Source organism: Heloderma suspectum, chromosome 4 (genome assembly GCF_057233095.1).
Source record: "Heloderma suspectum isolate Gila_16-S chromosome 4, 16-S_ref, whole genome shotgun sequence".
Classification (NCBI taxonomy): Eukaryota; Metazoa; Chordata; class Lepidosauria; order Squamata; family Helodermatidae; genus Heloderma; species Heloderma suspectum.
The window spans coordinates 248,126,930-248,144,103 of NC_139461.1; the positions used below are offsets into that span (position 1 = coordinate 248,126,930).

At 44.9% G+C, this 17,174-nt stretch overlaps 1 protein-coding gene across 8 annotated transcripts in view; it reads left to right on the top strand.

The window, feature by feature from the left end:
- Positions 1-17,174, top strand: part of ATP2B4 (ATPase plasma membrane Ca2+ transporting 4) — a 212,865-nt gene that overhangs the window by 46,458 nt on the left and 149,233 nt on the right. For 2 of the 8 annotated variants that reach the window (XM_084853179.1, XM_084853181.1), the window contains one exon: positions 15,594-15,779. The exons of 5 other annotated variants lie outside the window; for them this stretch is intronic. The gene's annotated coding sequence lies outside the window, so the exon portion shown is untranslated. One more of the 8 variants, XM_084853178.1, reaches the window with a different exon arrangement.

The window sequence follows — 17,174 nt, forward strand, 5'->3', positions numbered from 1 at the left end:
AGTAATGTATGGCTGTGAGAGCTGGACTATAAGGAAGGCTGAGCACCGAAGAATTGATGCTTTCGAACTGTGGTTCTGGAGAAGACTGTTACGAGTCCCCTGGACTGCAAGGAGGTCAAATCAGTCCATCCTAAAGGAAATCAACCCTGAGTGCTCATTGGAAGGACAGATAATGAAGCTGAAGCTCCAATATTTTGGCCACCTAATGCGAAGAGAAAACTCCCTGGAAAAGACCCTGATGCTGGGAAAGACTGAAGGCAAAAGGAGAAGGGGACGGCAGAGGATGAGATGGCTAGATAGCATCACGGATGCAATGAATATGAACTTGAGCACGCTCCGGGAGAGAGCGCAGGACAGGAAGGCCTGGCGTGCTATGGTCCATGGGGTCACGAAGAGTCGGACACGACTGAACAACAACAACAGCATTACATGTAAACCTGTATATGTGTGCTGGGAAGTCACAGCCAATAACAGATTTCCAATACATGTACATTCAGAAAAATACACACCTGTGCAGTCATATCAAATCATGATCTGCAGTTTTCAAAATGTGAAGGCCAGGGCCTTTCATGATCCCCCCCCCACACACACACTCCTTTAAACGACAGCACATTCTACTAGCTTAACCAGAAGCAACAGAGGCAAAATATGGGATGGACCAGACTAGATGCCCAAGTCTAGTCTTTGGCTGGTGCCTTTCTCCCTCTTGACATGCTCTACAGACAGCATGCATAATTCCATCAATGACAAGCATTAATTTCCCCTGCCCCAAGGTCAGAAAATGGCTCCGGTTCTTTGGGATTCCACCTTGTGCGCTCCCTGACATTTGCGATACGGCCACTTAACAGCTATCCCACACAGTTCTAACTAGAACATCATAGAACTGGGCATAGGGTTGGCAACTACCAGAAGTCCATTGTTCAGAGTAGGACAAGGAACCTTAAAGTCAGAGTAAACCATTTCACGGCCTTCAGGACAACAAATGACCAGTCAGGATGGCTCTGCAGCCAGGGGGCAGAGGAAAAGGAAGCAGGACCTTAACCACATGACAGGGAAGGAGAATTGCCTCAGATACTCATGGAACTTTAGAACCAGTCATGGTATCACCCCCCCATGTGTGGAACATGGGACCTTGATTCACTTAGTTATTCAAAAGATGTGGGGGGCAGGGAACAAAGACAGCAGGAAGCTGTCTCTCCCAGTGGGAGTTTGGCTGGTGGAACTCAAAACAATGATAAAAGAATGCTTAAAAGCGTAATTGGGCATTGATTACTCCAAGGAAGGTAAACATTTCAAGTTTATCAAAGCCATTGCCAGGGAAACCTTTGATTGTGCAAAGCATTTCAGAGAAAGGGTTATGGAACTGCATTTTCCCAAGCAGAGCTTTGCCCTGTAAGCAAACAGATCAGAAAGAGAACAAAGGACCACTTTCATTTTGGGTGCAGTCCAGAATGGCTTTGCCATAGCCAAGCATATGGCTATTTCTGACCATCCCCGTCTCTAAAATAGAGATTCTCCTTCCCTCTTTGGGGGCACACACTCGAAAGAGGTTGTTATTCTAGACCAATTCCTTTAAAATAAGAGGAGATGATAATCTTGTGTGTTTTATATGCCATGGTTGTGTATGTGATGTGCATTAGAAACAAAGATGAATTCAGCTTTGGGTGGGGATGCCTCCCGGTTCTTAAAGCTCTAATAGGGTCTCAAGTGGCTTTTGTTGATATTAATCCCAAAGCAGCTTTACAAATAATTAAAAAAAGTGGTTTGATGGCACAGGCCAGCTCATGGCAGAGAACAGAAGCTTGAATTTGACAGACCTTGCAGGGTCACAACTCTTAGTGGGAGGAAATGACACAGCCTATTTTAAGCCCCTGAGAGAGTTTCAAGCTAGGAATCCCCTCACCCTACTGCCAGAAATAACTGAAATGTGTTTGTCAGCTGGCAGTGGTGATTCCACAACCATTCCATGTGTTTTCCCTGTTGTCTTCCCTGCGCCTCCTGTTTGGCCCCTTTGTGGCATTGTACTGTCAATCTTTCCTCCGTGTTTAGGCCTGTTCCACTCTTCAAAGCAGCGTGCAGAATCATTGTTCAGATCCCTGCCTGGCCTCCAGTAGAGCTGCCATGAGAAGGCTTCTCTTGTGGCTTTAAGGCAGGGGTGTCAAACGTCAGGGTCACAGGCTGGATCTGGCCTATGTGGCTTCCCCAGATGGCCACTCCCCTTTCCTCCAACCACCAGTCGTATGGTGGTTTCCCAGCTTTTGTGCAGGTTTTTCCCCCCATTCTAAAAGTTGGGATGGCTCTCCTAAGGCTTCATTACTGGCAGTAAGAGCTTTAAGCTAAAATATGCTGGTACTTTTGGGCCTGCTCCCTTTTCCTTCATTGCCACCTACCACTGCAATACAGCCTGGGAGAGCTTCTCCAAAATTGAATTTGGCCTTTGGGCTGAAAGAGATTTGACACCCCTCTCCCCCTTAAGGACTGGTTCACACTTTGTATAATACTTGTGTTTTGTCACCTATATATACGTATGTAAAGGGGAGATTCACATCTCCACTCAGGAGTACAGGGTGGACCTATACTTGGGAGTCACGATTGGCCATACTACCCACCCTGGCCTATGTCTCCTGCATGGTTGGAGATTCACATCTCCCCTTCACGTGCATAAATGGCAACATGCTCCGTGGGACAAAGTGGGACTTACTTCTGAGTAAACATGCATAGGGCTGACCTGTTAATCACCACTAGAAGAACCCAGGGAGAGTCCTAAGCATCTGAGGGAGAACTGTATTGAAAGGACAATCAGGTGACTCTGGGGTTTGGAGTTACTGCTTTTGCCTTCCCCATGAATCCTGTTTTCTAGACAAGGACAAGAGAAAACAGTCGTTGAGTTTTTAAAAATTCTGGTATAAAACATGCATTAGGAGCCAACCATGAAAAAACTGTAGTAAAACTCTCAAGCACAATTCTCATATTAAAGTTACCACAGGAGTAACTCAGGGTTGAAAATGATGTGTGTAAATTGCAAAAATGTATGAGCAGGTGGGAAGCTGTAGGGAAGGTGTTGAGTGTGGCAAAGTGAGATTGTTAGGTCTGTCTTCCACTGAGCACACTGGAGTTTCTCTTTTCAAGTTACAATGGAACTCGGTCGGATCATTCATTCTGTTCCCCCTTCACCCCCCTGGGATTCTTGTTCCTGTTTCCTTCCATGAATGCTCTTCTATGAATTCGTTTCCGCAATTTGAGGGATGCCCTGCAGGGCAAGTTTATTTGCAGGATGTTGGCTGAGAGGTGTGGAGTAGCTTGATTCTGGTACTTAAAACTAAAACGAGTTTGAGGATACAATGTCAGTGCTAGCTCACATGTAAAATACTCATGAGAACCAGTTAAATAATCCACTGGAAATGTAGCTCTTGTATGGTCAGGTTAGCACATGTTCTGTGCTTCCATAACCTGGAAACATTGTTCTTGTACGCCCAGGTAGCATATGTATTCTGTGCTTTAATAACTTCAACACACAAACTTTAAGAACCTTCAATACAGGAAGTTGGAACTTGGTGCTTCCTAGCCCTTTTCCCTTAAGTAACAGAAGCAGAATACATTTTATTGTATCTTTGTGTGTGTGCACGCCTGCATGCATGTGCAAATGTCCTTTAAACTAGAGCTTTGCTTTTGTTGTCACACATACCTTGGATTTTTAATGTATTTATTAGCAGGATGCCAGGAGTTCTGGCATGACAGTGTTGAAGGGCAAAGTCATAAGAATAATCAGGATGGAGTATAATTGCAACAAAATGCATTACATTGATGCATTAATTATGGCAGCATGGGAAGGCACAATTTTATTGATTGTTTATCTGCTGTGTTAAGTGATTGTTTTATTGTGTGGTTTTATCTGGTTGTTAGCATTTATGCTGAAGTTTACAGGATATAAATGAAATATTTATAAATATTTATACTTACTCTGCTGTGTTTTTACTTGTGTTTTACTGTCTTTGTTTTATTGTTTTAATCAAGTTTTTATTTTTAAAAAATCCTATGACTGTAAGCTTCCTTGAGTGACATTTTCTTGGTAGAAAGGTGGGCTACAAATCAAATAAGCTATCATAAAATAAAATAACAAAATCTGCATCTATGCAGAGTTCCTATGTTCTACTGGACAGTCTGCATGGTGGACATGTTTTGTGGCTGACCAAAATGAGGGGGAGGAGTATGGCTCAGGAAATTGTGTGTGCTCCCAGTCCTAGAAGGACAATGGGTAATGGTGTATGTGGTATATGGCAGAATAGGGGACAGAGGAATAAAAACAACAGAACCAGCTGTGCGATAGCTCACAGCTACTAATCATAGGGTTGAGGGGACATGAAGATCCTATGTTCTGGGAGTGGGGAACCTGTGGCCCTCCAGATGTTGCTGGACTCAAAACTCCCGTCACTCCAACTGCCTGGCCGATAGTCAGGGATGATGGGATTTGTAGTCCAACAACATTTGGAGGGCCACAGGTTCCCCACTCCTGATCTACTCTATCTCCCCCCCCACCTCGGTTAGAGGGCATTTGTTTCTGATTGAGGGGTGTAAGCAGAGGCATGCTCACTTGGCAGCTCTTCTGGAATGGGATGGGCCTGGGTGGGGCTTGTTCTTATCCTTAGGCAAAAGTAGAGAAAGGGGCACATCATATTTTAGTGTACAAAGTGTTTAACACATGCACATGTAAATAGCAGTAAATATTTTGATTTATATATCTTGGTTGCAATTATTATTCTGTTTTTGTTTTGTGTTTTACGTTTTCGTACAGATGTTTTATATTGTAAAACAATATAGGAGGAATGCTTTAGGAATGTCTGTAAAAAAAAATTGAAAAACAAGTGATAGATTTCTAAATATAGAGATTTATGTGTTCCTAAACAGAAACCACACCAAAGAGATGGTCGTCTGGTCCTTTGAGGAGAGACGGGAGTTCCTAGTAGTCACAATTCCTGTCTGCATTGAATCAGTATTTCCCTGGTGACTTTAGACATCCAGAAAAAGGCTTGCCTGACTTGCATCAATCCTGCCACAAGAGACCACAGGTTGCCTGAATGATAAGACGCCGGGGGTGGGGGTGGGGTGGCCTTGGTTGTAAGTCCTCCCACGTATTTTTGTGGTTTGTCCTCCTTACTCATGTTCTTTCCTCTGATCCTCTTGTGATAACTGGCTGATAGCGTGTGCCCGAGATCTCCCTTTGCTGCATCACTTGTGTTCCCAGAGGGCGGATCTGCACAGTAGACGCTTCAAAAGGAGGGGAAGCTTTCTCCAAAATAATCCCATCCCCTGTGAGCCAGAAGCGTGCAGATGGCCCCACGTGCAGGCTTGGCAGAAACTCTGCTTGGAACAGCCCATCTGCTGAGTTGGGGGAATCTCTTTGCTTGCAGAAGCCTGCTGCAGTCTGTGGTGTGACGATCCCTCTGGGAGGAGGAGGGAACATCTCTGTGTTTGACAGGATTCCATTTTTGTGCTTTAAAAGGAAGTAAAGCAGTGCCCAGTCTGTCTGTCTGTCTGTCTCTCTCTCTCTCTCTCTCCTTCCCACACACTGATTGCTGAGCACAGGACTGGCAGCCAGGGATTTAGCAATGAACGGTTATCCTTCAGGGCTTTTGTCCGGGAGTCCCAGCACACTTCACAAAACCCTGATGGTGAAGATTTAGGACGCCTTCCTTTGCTGTGGTGGTGGGGATGGCCAGGCAAAGACAGTCAGGTCCATGTTTTCTTCTGGTTGCACACGTCAAGGAATTTGGCACTTGACACTGGGATTGCGTTTTGGTTTCAAATCCAAATGCTCTGTTCTCATTTAGGCGGCAGACTCTGTGTTGAGATGGGATCACTGACAAAGCCTGACGAAGTGGGATGAGGGCAAGGGGGAGGCGGGTTTTAAAGCGAAGCACAGGTGAGCAGGAAAAGGTAGCTGAACAATTCCTCTGTCCGCACTTCCCTCCACTCCCCTAGCCTTTATTTATTTGTTTCCTAGTGAACAGACCTGGCTTTGCACGAGTGGCACTAGCCATTAATTTGATACAGCAAAGCCTTCACCCAAACTTACAGAGCTGTCAAAATTGGATATGTTGTCCCCTCCTCCCTCCTTCTGAGTAAAGCCATGTTCTCTGGCACCCTTAGGCCAGTGCTTGGAGGAGAGACCACCTCGGAGCCACATGTAGCCACCTTGAGTTCCATGATGGAAGAAAGGTGGGATATAAATGAAATGAAAATGAAATGAATGGCCCCTGCCATGGTGCACCCTGTAGCCCTCTGAGGGAGAGGTCTGTCCACTCCATTCTCCTGATGCGGGCTGCCCTACAGCAGCAGGGAGGAACAGGCATATGGGTGTGTTCTTTGGCCTACTAATCCCCGCTGGCTCCAAACTGTATGGACTGCTGAGCTATGTGCTGGTTAAGGAAGTCTTCCCCTAGTGGCTGAAGATGTTACTGCAGGCTTCAGCCACATGGACACATTTGAATTAATCAAAATTAATTAAGGCATTTTATAAACAAAACAACCTGGAGGCACACACCCCTAGGGGCCCCTTAGTATGCATGCCAAGTTTCAGTTGTCAGAGAGGCTTACAAAGATCAGTAGTAAGACAGTCCCTGCCCTCAGGCTTCCATTCTAAGACATGACGCTCAAGGAAAATGGAATGGAGAATGTAGGGTGGGGAAAGAAAACAAGCTCAAGCATCAGTCCTTCAAAGTTACTGCTCTTGCAGTGACCAGCTGCAGTGGAAAGATTTTGGCTAGCCTGATGGAATGGCTGCGGCAAGGTGATACTTTAAGGAGGGCCAACACATCTGGCCCCTCAGCAGCTTGGATGGAACATCTTTCTCTCCCTGTGCTGCAGCCTGATGGAATGGCCACTTTAAAAAGCTATTTTTTCTCCATATGGGCCTCTATGACTGGAAGCAGTTTCCTCTGGATGGGAACTGTTGTAACAATAAGTAGGTTCAGAGACAAAAACATGGATATGGGAATGGTCCTTCTCCACTCACCTATGCAACACTTTAAATCTTTATTTGATTTATTTATTACATTTCTATACCGCCCAATAGATGAAGCTCTTTGGGCAGTTCGCAACAATTAAAATGGCAAAATAACAACATAAAAATACAACATGTGGCCCTTGCTTTGTAGGGACACATCCCATCTAGTTTTAGACCAGCACCGGGGAATATTTGGTCCTCCAGCTGTTGCTGGACAGCAACTCCCCTCACCATTGGCTATGCTGGCTAGGACTGATGGGAATTGTAGTCCAACAACATCTGGAGGGCCACAGACTGCGCACTCCTGTTTCAGACATAGGCACGCATAAATAAGCAACACTTTCAAACGGGTCGAGCTTGTAGTGTTTGAACTATCCTTGTGGCCAGATGTATACCATGACCTAAAGATTTTCTGTAGGGAAATCTGCCCTAGGCCCATATTTGACTTCAAGACCTTTCAAGCAAGACTGGAAACAACTTTTGAAAATATAGTAATTGGTGACCTTCCCAAAGTCACATGGGTAAGTTGCATGAGTTAGAACACAATAGTCCTGTGTCTTCTTAACCAAAGAATTAAACTTGCTCCCCAAATGATAATTACATGAAGTTCCCTGAATTTTTGTGGTCTTAGATAGGTTTCAAAAAAAGATACCAACAGGGGATAAGAAATCAGTATGTCTTGTGTATACATGTTCTGCAGTTACAAAACATGTGTTTTATTTCTAAAACACTGATTATTTTTTTGCAGCTTGTTTGCTGTCCTAGAAAATGCTACAAAATGAGTCAGGTTTTATGTGTTCTGTGATACCCATGTGTTCTTTACTCATGTCTGGGCAGCAAATGTTGCTAGGTTTGGAAGGGCTGTGTACTTTCTTGGCTTTCTAATCTTGGGCAGCGGAAAGACTCGTTGTGATAGGCCATGGAGACTTTTAAGGCAGGCATCTCTGTGATTCAACTATGAATCGTTTCATACTTGTGCCCATTCAGCAGAGTTATATACCATGATAATCAAAAAGGTGATTTCAAAAAGGTGAAAGAGGTGAAAAGGCCTCTTCAAGCATACAGCTTATGCCAACACCAGCAGTTTTATCTGCGCCTACTGGAATGTTGTCTGGTAGAGAGATGAGAAGATCTTGCCAAGTGATTTGGCTTTGGCTTTTTGTTAAATGGACTGTGAAATGGGCCTGAACTATTGCTCTTTTCTCTGTCTAGTATGTGTCTTCTGCATTTCTTTCCCAGCCTTTGGAATCCTGGTGTCTCCTTCAACTCTCCCACATGAACTGCTTCGCTGTATCGTTTGGCTAATGATACATGTTTTTGTTCGGCGACACAGCCTAAACATCCATGAACGTGATAGGAAACACAGAGAAGTAAATTGTCGGACCAGGACTGCATAGGATATTTCTGCTACTAGTATCCCATATGCTGTCTTTGAATAGATTACAGGGTTACTGTGTTTTGTCACCAGACCATCTAAAATAAATTGGTATGCTTCCAGTTGTATGGATTTGACATCAATATGTGATCATCATCCTCAATATGAAATGTCATTAAATAATGTGTAGCACTTATTTAGCACATTTCACATGTGCAAGGGGTTTCATATACGTCTATTTCAGCAGTCTGTACAAAAGCCTTGTAAGATAGGTCGGTATTATTATCTTCTTATTGCATATAGGAGCTGAAGCTTGCCTAAGACACTGGTGAGCAACCTCCAGCCCTAGAAAACTGTATGTGTCCCTCGGCCTAATTTCAAAAGTAGTCTGTAAGCAATCAGTTCAGACCTCTGGCAAGAGTGGTCTGTCTTTCTCCTAGCAATCTGCTGCGTGAGGAGTAAGAGGGAGGGAAACGGGTGGAGGTGGGAGGGAGAAAGGGTGTGACAGAGAGAAAAGTGGGGGGTAGGTGGCCTCACCAGTGTTGTCTCTGGCCCCATCCACTGCTGGCATGTAGCCCCTGACAGATTACCCCAAGGGGAATGTGTTCCTCCACAGAAAAAGAGGTTCCCCCACCTCTGGCCTAAGGACACCCAGTGTGCTGATTGCCAAGCCATGATTAGAACCATGAGACTTCTAGCTCAACCCCCAGCCATATGCTCACCCCATTTCCACCCATTCTTGGTGACCACTTCAAAAAATGTATTTGCACAGGAATGGTTCACGGAAGAGGTACCATCAAATTGTTTCTTTCAAGTCCACTGCTGGCCTGAACGGAGCCCGCTCCTTGCAAATGTTCATTTCTCTCTCTCTCCCCTCACCACCTCACAACCACCCACTTAACTCCACAGGCTTAGAAAATAAATCCATTGAAGCCAGGGCAGACAAGCTAAACTGCCAGTTCCCAGGTCTTTCTCTTAGAGTTGTTTTCAGTGTGGGCAAGTTGGGTGGGGTTCATTCTATCTCACTGCTTGGCCTAGGCCCAACTCCACCTTGGATACATGTGAAGTTTGGGCTGTTTGTGGAGTTCAGAGCCAGTCCCTTAGTCTCACTTCAGCTTCTCTGCCGGCAGTAAAATTGCTAGGTTTACTCAGCCTGCTGCGCTCCTTATGTTCTGCCTTCAAGTGGAGCTGGGTGTGCGTGCACACGCGTGCAATATTATTATCTGCACTCCAAAGCAATGGAAAGAGTGAATGCATCATACTGTTCCTTTGGGATTGAGATAAGAACCAAGAGGCATCTTGCAAGTGGGTTGCTTGCATGAAGTTTTGGGGAGGAGCCATAGTAGCTTCATGGTGCAGCACATGTGCCTTGTTTATAGAGGTCTGTTCCTGACATTTCCAGTTAAAAGGATCGAAGTAGCAGTTGCTGGAAAAGAATGCCTGGGCCTTAAGACAGCTACTGTGAATTAGAGCAGACCGAGGGTAGAGGCAACCTGGTGTCCTCCAGATGGTTTGGATTACAATTCTCATAAGCCCCAGCTAGCATGACCAATGGTCAGGGATTCTGGGAGTTGTAGTTGAAAACATCTGGAGGGCACCAGGTTGCCTCTACCCCTGGAATAGGCAGTACTGGACTAGATGGGTCAATGGTCCATGTGCCTCCGATGGTGCTGGGACCGAGAAAAAGGCCTCCCTCAAAGATCTTAACTCTCAGTGCCACTGCTTTGATAAAAATTGAAGCCCACTGCACACAATTGCTTTTAAGTGGAAATAAAACATCAGGAGATCCAGTCACAAACCTTCCAAGTAACATGTATTTTACTCCTTAGTATAAGGCAGTTTCCCATGTTTCTTTATGCTTCTGCTGCATATTGTTCATTCTCCTGTCCAGATCCAGCTATGACAGCAGGGGTTTCTGGCTTCACTGACAAGGGAGCCTATCAACAGTCGAAGGCTGTTTCAGAACTTCCACAACCCAACATTCTGTATGTTCCACCTCTGTCATAGCTGGCTGGACCGCTGGCTGCTCTTGCTATGAGGTTGACCTTCGTTGCTTCCACACAAGTCCTTTTATCTGGAATTGTCGTCCTTTGTTCACTCACATTCTATGGAGAATCGAGATAATGTCATCACTGCATTCCAGTGTTTTCTGTGTTCTCATGTGTGTGTGTGCGCGCGCGCACAGCTTTAGACCTGATTGGTGGTGGTATTCAGGGGGTTTGGAAATAAAAAAACAAGTGCTATTAAGGCTCTTCAGGGATTCACCAACAGGGGAGAGGGTAGGACCTCATTTGTTGGTCCCATCTTTTCTGTTATGTTCCTCATTGCTTGGCTCTTTCACCTCCACATGTTGGAGGGGTATGTTGTGCAGTGGGGAGTCTGCTCCCTGCACAATTTAGAACTATGTGCAGGATTCTAATAGCAGCGAGGAAACAGTGATCTTGATCAGGAGGGACAGAGTTAAACCCTCTCCCCTATCCCATGATGCCAGTCAGAATAGCGGTTTCACCAAGAGCGATCTTGATTGGGCTTATGGGGGGGGGGAGGTTTTAACACCCCCCCTCCCCAAGTGATCCTGATGCAGAGATCACTATTTCCTCACAGCTGATAGCAGCAGGGAAACGGCAATTTTGATCAGGATGGAATGGGGTGGGTGAGGAATGAGATTAAAGCTCCCACCCCCCGTGATCCTGATCATCATAGCTGGGATTGAGAGAGGAAGTGTGTGTGTGTGTGTGTATGTGTGTGTCCGTCCTGGGCCTGACCACTACCAGCCCTACCCACTCGTGTGTCCTCAATAGTTTCTGCAGGGGCCAGTGTGGTCCCTGGACTCAAAAAGTTTGTCTACTCTGGCTTATGCTTTTAATCAAAAACTTCCTGTTTTGTAGGTTAATTTATTTTAATAGTTCCTGTTCTGCCTGACTGAGGTTTGGTGATTAATTGGTCCTCAATTAGTTTCTGTTTCCTGCAAAGGTACAGAGCTTTAATTATTGGTTTCCTTTCTTTATTGCTTGCCCTTTTCTTTTATGACAAATCATGCTATAAAAGAATGAGGAGAACATGATAGGAAATCAGTAATTAAAGCCTCCCACTTTTGTGGGAAACAGAACTAATTACCAGGCAGTTCATGGCTGATACCCCAACTGCACTGAAGGAAGCAATAAAATGAGCTGAACTGGCAAACAGGAAACTTCTAATTAACTTTGGAAGGGACCTTTGTCTGAGCATGGCTTGCATGTGAGTGACCATTATAGAATTGTCTTGGCCACAGCAAAAGTAATTGATGGACAGTATAGTTCTGTATTTAGTACTGTGTGAAAACTCTTCAGCTGCTAGCTAATTCCAATATCTCAGCAGCACTAATGGGCTCTAGCGTGGATGCAGTCTCCATATGTGAGCTTTAAGGGAGAGAGGTAATTTTAATAATGTAATAATCAAGGGATGTTGGATTCTGTGGCTTAGTTCAGACATCATGCTAAACTAGCATTCTCCAACCTCTGTTGGATTACAACTTGCACCAAGTTGTGTTGGACTACAACTCCCATCATTGGCTCTCAATAGGAGATGTACTGCCAACACATCTGGAGGGTGTCAGTTGGGGAAGTCTGAGCTAAACCTTAGTTTAGCATGAAGGGAATGAGCTACCTTGAACCTGTGCACTTCTCCCCTCTGCTGCCTCAAGTAGGTGTCTGAAAGCTTTTGCTTCTGTTTTTGCTTAATCACAGCTTGTCCTGTCATCCATGCTGACAAACTGTGGTTAATGTTAAATATGGTTTGTTTGAGACAAGCACAAACACCCCCCCCCAAAAAAAAGTCAAAGAAAGCAACCACTGAAAGGAGAGACCATGTCTCAAGATGTTAATTGTTTATTTGAAGCCCAGAGCGTTTCAGACAAAAAGGCCTTCTTCGGGGATTGTCTACAGAAAACAGACAAAACATATTTATAATAAGAACAATAAGAACAAGAACAACAACCCCAAAACATAATAAAACAGACACGTAACATTGCAAATTTCAGAAATATTATTTGAAGCTGGCTTGTTTAAACAAACCGCAATTAACATTAACCAGAGTTTAGGGTTCAGACAGCATGCTAAACTGCAATTAATGGAAACTGTTAGTGAAATCTTCCAGTTTATTCCAAATGTAATATATAAATCTCCTCACATCTGCATCACAGGAAGAGGGGCAGTGTGTGATCCTGAGGCTTGTTCCCATCATGCTAAACTATTGTTTTGTCTGATGACCAAAGCTAGCCTGTGTGTACCAAATGTCAGCCTTTTCTCTGCTGTGGAAGTACTTTTAACAATTCTGTGTACACCCCCCCCCCCCAAGTAGGTGAGTAAAAATGTGAGTGAGGTGTAACCAGTGTTTTCAAAAGGCAGGCACTTCAGAGTGTACAGCTGTTGCTCATGCTCAGCTTCTGATGTGCATGTACCTTCAGGCATGCACATACCTGAACATCCAGTGTGGATGCAAAATGCCTGTTGTAGGCTCCCTGGGGTAGTATCTCCTGGCAGAAAATCCTTTCTTCGCTAGTGCACCATAGAATTTCTTTCCCAGCTGGTTTGAGAGTGGACAGCAAAGGCAAACCAAGACCAGAGCGTGCAATTGACTAGAACCTTTCCGCTCATGTAGTCCAGTCCTTCTTTCCTTGCGCCTACATTCTCTTTTCCTTTGGGGAGGAGGCTTTGCTCACCCAAGCCAACTGCACAGGAACAACACCTCGTGAACCTTGAAATGGCATTTCAAGGGAGATGGCATTTCGAAAGGGGCTCTTCTATCCAGCCCATCTTTTGACCAGATTTTTATTAGTGTGTTATATTCTCCAATAAGCAACACCCTTTTTTAATGCCAAGTGATGCTTGTTAAAAACAGGAAAAGATGGGGAAGTGAGGGATTGAATGATGAGGAATCTCATGGCAACGACAAAGCTACTAATTGATACAGCCGAAGGGCAAGTATTGGATTGAGTTGTTTGAATGAGTATATAATATACCCCATGTCCTATTTCTTGCTTTTCTGCCCTCCACAACCTCATTTTAGCGGTTGAGATGCTTCTTTATAGCCCTCAAAATGCCCCAGAAATGATCCATTGTGCAAACACAGAAAGGGATGGGGAATTTTGTGGGTTGGGTAGGCTGGGGTAGGAAGGAAGGAGAGAGAAGTGGTTTACTTAAGGTTATACAGCAATGAATTTGTTTTGGGTAATAGGTCTGAGAATGGAAGCCACATCTTCAGCATACCAGCCCAGTTCTATTTTTCCTTTAGCCCCTGGTATATGCCAGTGGATATTCTGAGTAACATTTAGCCAGAGCTGGTGCCAGAATCAGTGTTCGTTGCATTCAGATTTTGGTATACAGAATGAACCCGTCCGCCCTGCTTCCTACGCTCATTTGCCGTGTCATTTCCCTCCTGTCCCCAATCCATCTCTTAGTCCCAGCAGTGCTGAAGAGTAAAGAGTGTGCGGCTTTGGGTGATTTGTTGCAGATGCTCTGAAAGACATACCAATGCCTTAGATGGAAAAGTTTCCCCTGACAATCTTCCATGAGGCTCCCCATAACTCCCTCACCCCCTGCCCTGCCCCCAGTTATTCTGCCTACTCTACAGTGTAGCCTCCAAAGGGGGAGAGTACCTTGAGACAGAGAGACTAAAAATATCACTGATTCCCATGGAACAATAATCCAAGAGTCAGTGTTCTCTCACCTCAGTATATATGCAATAAAGCAGGAAATGTGTGTTAGTCTGATGGCATTTTCTTGTGTTTAAAAAGGCTGACTCAGTTCTTGGTCTTGGGGAACCATTTGTGAGCCTGGGAAACTTGTTGCAGATTGATTTTTTCCTTCTTTGATGCAAGATCATTTCAGTTGATGAGCAGATAGCAGCCTGTGGATTTGCATTTGTCTGCCCAGAGAAAACTTGCAATTTCTGCTACAAAAATTCAAATAGTAGATAGTCTTCTTCTTTTTTTAATAATCCCAGTTCCCTTGGGTCATGAAGATGTGCTATGGAAAAGTTTTGTTTGAGAAATAACATTCCGAAATAATTTTATTTTTCATTATGCAACAATTTGGCACAGTGTATTTATGTTTTCTCCCTCTTTTTTGTTTGCGTGTGTGTACTTCTCAAGATGCTTTTAGTATGATTCCAAGGAAAGCACCACTTCTTCCGATGCCCTTTTCCCCTCATCTTCTCTAAATTTGAGTTTATTACCTTTAGTAAAAACAAAACAAAACCCTGAGGTGTCAGTTGATGCAGTGAGCCCCAGTTCCTGCTCTTTTTAAGCTCTGAATATGCTTGCTGCTTTACTAGCACTAGACTGCAGGCAAATCTCTAACTTAGCAATTGTTTCTTTAGCTGAGGAACTTGTTTGTTAGGCAGAGGAAGAAGTAAGGTCTTGGCTGCTGTCTCTTTCTAACATTATCCAGGTTCAGACAGTTGGGTTCTTGCAGATCTTGCAAAACTCTGGGATACATTTTGTTATGGAGGTTGCATTGCATGTTGTAGGTGAGGATTAGTGTGGGACTGTGCCAGGAACAGGGCCTTTACATGTGGTTACCTAAACACCACAGTGCTTGTGAATTCCACTTGTTAAGTGACTGTTTTTTTAAAAGTTTGCCCTTTTCTTTTTTAAAGGTTGAGCCCACTCCTGCTGTGCCACTTAAGTGTAGCAATACTCACATGTCCCTTTACAGCAGGGATGTGAAATCTCTGGCCCTCAGGCTTAATTGGGCCTGTGGAGCCTCCTTGGGTTTCTCTAGGGAGTATGGCTTGGCCTCCAAGCCCTGCCCCCTGGAGGAATCCCCACTGTTAACTCAGATCAGGCAGTGGCAGGGGTGGGGGCTCCGCCAGTGCTGGAGGGGAATTTGCCCGCATGGGAGGAGCAGCCACTCTTCCCAGCGCTGGCCGAGTCATTTTGTACAGTGCAGGCCAACACCATGGGGACGGTGTGCACCATGTGAAGCTTAGGGCCTCATCTGGCTGTGGGAGAAATGCAAAATGGGCAGGGGAGCAGAGTAATGGTGTTAATGGGCATGGCTCACTGAGGGCCTGGTGGGGGGCAATTCAGCCCTCCCACTAAAAAAACCATTCACCCCTGCTTTACAACAACAACAACACAAAACATTGAGAAAACAGTGCCCTCCCCTGCAGCAGTGCCCCCAGCATTTCATGATTATGATTTTTAAAAAAATAATTTTAATATTTTCTTTGTAGGATGTGTTCTCTGCCACGTGTTGTTATAGCAGTAATCAGGCTATGAGCCCTGCAACAGTAAACGCTGGCTGTGTTTTGACCTCACAATAAACCATGGTATAACATGCCAGGAATGAGCCTGTGTGAGTCTCTGGATCGTGCGCTTCCCCACCCCCCAGGACAAAACAGTGAAGAGAAGTTTGGAAGGTATTGCTTCAGTTTTGTTCGATCACAGCTGGTCTGAACCCCCAAAATTGTGGTGAATGTTAACCAGCCTTCACCAGCTTGGTGCCCTCCAGGTATTTTTTGACTACAACTCCCATCATCCATGTCCATTGACCATTCTGGCTGGGGTTGATGGGAGTCCAAAACCAATTTGAGGGCAGCAGCCTGGGGAAGGCTGATCTTAACTATGGTTTAATTGAAACAAACCAACTTCAAGCTATCTGTTATGAAGGTATCATAGTTAAGGTTGAGCAGAAATGGAAGCAAAAGCTTCCAGTCTCTCATGGCCATTGATCGCTCATGACCACACTAGAGGAGAGAGAAAAGGAGAGGGAGGAACATGTGAGCCCAAAGATCGCTACAGCTCGTTCTTGTTAGGATAAACTATCATTTGTGATAATGTCCAAATGCAGACAAGCCTGATATACCCTCTCGGTGAACAGAATATTGTGCTGGTATCCCTGGATAAGGGCTAATGTGACTGTAGCACAGGGGTGGGGAACCTCAGACCCAGGGCCCTTCCAGGGTTTCCCTGATCCCTACCCCTTTCTCCAGACTACTGATCTTTTGGGGGTGGTCTTGTGCCAGGATTGTTTCCTGGCTCTTGTCCAGTTTTTTCCTTGTTCTAAAAGGTTGAAATGCCTCTCCTAAGGTTTTGTTCCTGGCACTAAGAGCTTTAAGCTACAATCTGCCAGTATGTTGTGTGTTTTTTTAATTTCTGGTCCACCCCTTTTGCCTTTTTCCCCACTCCCCACTGCAACATGGCCCCTGAGAGCTTCTCCGAAATTGATTTTGGCCCTTGAACTGAAAGAGGTTCCCTACCCCTGATATAGAACTTAGGATAAAGAATGGGGTGCTTTATCATCTAAATAAGTATTTGATGCATGCTCTAAGGCATCTGACAAATCTTCCTGACCTACAGCAAACCTACAATTACATTTCTGATTTCTCTCTCCCCCCACCCCCATCAAATATAGTTCTGGGGATACCCAAAGTCCATGTCACTATTTAAAGTTTTGGATTGTTCACTGCTTTAGTTGTGGCTGCGAGTTTTTGTTCTTTCCTTCCTGTAGAGCTAGTCTGGACCTGTAGCTTCCTCCTTTGCCTTCCTCTTTGGGCATTCCATACATAGTTTTCCTTTTTCAAGGAGCGATAACTGTACCAAAGTGCAGAGCTGCTTGATGACAGAGCCTTGGTTGGTCAGCGGACTACAAGAAAGTCCTACCTGGTCCTATTTCCCCTCCCCCCTTTGGAAGATGAGCCTGCCACTGGGAGTCAGAATGTTGCTTGGTGGGTCTGCACATGGAGCCAGCAACCTGTGGGAAGCAATTTCAGGCTTTGGCTGTGGACTGGCGAAAATTAATTGGTGAGCTAATG